Source organism: Nannospalax galili, unplaced genomic scaffold (assembly GCF_000622305.1).
Source record: "Nannospalax galili isolate Female #2095 unplaced genomic scaffold, S.galili_v1.0 scaffold876, whole genome shotgun sequence".
NCBI lineage: Eukaryota > Metazoa > Chordata > Mammalia > Rodentia > Spalacidae > Nannospalax > Nannospalax galili.
Window position 1 is genome coordinate 483187 of NW_008337442.1, and position 2752 is coordinate 485938.

At 42.7% G+C, this 2752-nt stretch overlaps 1 pseudogene; it reads left to right on the top strand.

Annotated features, from left to right (window-relative positions):
* The first annotated feature begins 1180 nt into the window (after nucleotides 1–1180).
* LOC103733707 overlaps nucleotides 1181–2752 on the top strand; it is a 7537-nt pseudogene continuing 5965 nt past the window's right edge.

Sequence of the window (2752 nt, forward strand, 5' to 3'; positions counted from 1 at the left end):
AGTCCCTGAAATGTTTCTTGGATATATTTGTGGCCCACCTTGAACTTCGCATCTTTGTTCTTAACAGAAAAGAAAAAAGAAAGAGAGAGAACAAAATGAAGAAAGGGTGGAGGAGGGACAGGTAAAGAGAGAGAAGAAGGGAGAGAGAGAAAGAGAGACAGAGACAGAGACAGAGACAGAGAGACAGACAGAGGAAACACCTAGCTTTTGTGGAACTAGTGGCCGAGCGGTGGTTTTAAATGCCTTCTTTCGTTAAGCCATCTCCTCTCAGTCACAGCTCCAGCTGTAGGGTTGGTAATAAAAGCAGTTCATCAGAAATGCAAGTGATTTTCCACAGATTTGTTTAGTAGTTCTCAATTCAACCGTTCATATAAATTCTGAGATTTCAGGCTTTTTAAAAATGCAGGCAGATGTTTTCACTTGAGGGCTCTGAGCTCTGATTTGTTTTCCTCATTCTGCTCTAGCCATTCCTTGAGGGCGATCCATATTTTCCATTGTGTCCATGGCTTATTTGGGCTCAAGACCTCTGTCCCATGCTGTCCTCTGGTTCCAGTGTCTAGGAAAGGAAACAGCTAACAGACTCAATAAACCATCACTCATAAATTATTTGAAAGTGAAAGATTTATTTACCAGAGTTAATATTTAGGAAACCTAATAGTCATATGTTAATAAATATTAATTTTTCTCCCAATCATGCAGCAAAACTTGTCAAGGTACCCTATATCTTGGGTTTGGGATTGGATACTATTAATCCCCTCCACTCATAGGCTAGTGAGAAAGACATCAAGTTGACAAGCTTTATACTAAATACTAAATTAATAAAGCACATAAGCAATCAATGTGAAAAACTCTAAGTGCTTTAAAAATATATACCACATAAAATATTTAGGAAAAAGCTTGTGGTAGTCACAGCAGGAGCTTGGGTCCTCTGCACTCAGACTAGTGTGGATTTTTCACAAGATGGTCAGTGAATTCCCGAAAGGGAGAACATGATCTCTTTCCAGAGGTCAGGCTGTAGATCTTAGAGATGGCATCAAAGATGCCCTTGGTGAGCTGCCCGGGGTGGCAGTGCAGGCCCTGATTGATATGTAGCAGTCATCAATAGCAGAGACAGTGCTGGTGGCTCTGGGGAAAAGGATGAGGCACACCAGCCCAGAGCCACAGCCACCTGTCACCTTGTATGGAAGAATGTGGGGCCAGCGGTGTGGGGCCTGCCAATCTCATTTCCCCAGTAGTTTCTCCATGCAGAGACAATGGAAAGCTTAGCCAAGATGATGGCCCCTTGGATGTCAGTGGCTACCTCCTTGGAGCACTTAACATCCAGACCAACATGACCACTGTCATCCTCAGTGGTAACAAAAGTCTTGAACCTAGTCCACTGGCCAGCCAGAGACCACATCAGCACTGGCATGATCTTTAAAACCTCAATCCTTAAGGGGAAAAGTCCAGTAATCTCAAATTCCTTAAAGGTCAGGGAGAACAAGTACACTTGATATCCATGTCCTGGACCAGGTGGCCCAGCTTAGTGAGAGGGATCCACTCGTCTTCAGCTTTGCCTGTATGAGCCCCTCAGCTTCATGTGCCATTTGGTGTTTTCCCAAGGACAGAGGAAAGTTAGGAGTGACTTCCATAGTCAATGACTTCCAAATTGAGACTTGGAGACACAGCAACAATAGCCACACTAGCAAAGCTATGAACAAAGCGTTATGCCACGCTTTCTTCCATGCATCACCTCATTTGTCTTCATCACAGTGCAGACAGTTCCTCTATGTTACAGGTGAGGTGCATAGATTCTTTCAAAGGCAAGAAGCTTGATGAAATACTTTGTGTATGTGTCTATGTGTGTCTATCCATGTGTATATGTGTATGTGTGTAGGTGTATACAGGTGCACATGGAGACCAAAAGTCAACATTAGGTATCTTCTTTAATCACGCTCCACCTTATTTTTAAAAATATTTTATTATTTTTATTTTATATGTATGCATGTATTGCCTGCATGTGTGCAAGAGCAATGCCCGTGGAGGCCAGAAGAAGGCTTTGGAACCCTTGGAACTGGAATTACTTATGGTTGTTAGCCATCATGTGGGTTCTAGGAATCAAACCTGGGTCTTCTGCAAGAGCAGTCAGTGCTTTTAACTGCTGAGCCATCCCTCCAGCACCGGATTTTGTTCTTTAATACAACAGTACTGGAAAGAAACCTTCCCTATAAGGATTTTAAGCAACTAGTAGACAAGATAGCTTTTGCTTCTTGAAGAGCTCAAGCTGGTTTGTGGAGAGTAGTTTCAGTTTGGGGGAGAAGAGAATGTAAAAGTGTAGAGGCATTAAGGTTACATCACCAGCACTTTCATGACTAGATCTGAGAACTAATGGTGTAGGTGACAAGGAGAGATAACTGGATGACAGATATTTTGGTGGTGGTGATATGAGAATTAAAGGAGAGTGGTTTCTAAGATAACCCATGGATTTTTGACTGATGCAGTTGCATGGATGGAAATGTAACTGATGAACATGGAGAAGAGTGGAGGAAGAATAGACTCTGTGTCAAGAGATTGAGAGTTTAGTTTGAAAGATGCCTGCTATTTAGTCCAGGCATGATGGTGCATGCCTTTTATCCCAGCACTTGGGAGGCAGAGGCAGGTGGATCTTGGTGAGTTCAAGGCCAGTCTCGTCCACACAGTGAGTTCCAGGCCAGCTGGGGCTACAGGAAGACCCTGTCTCAAAAAGACAAAAAAAAAAAAAAAAAAAAAAAAA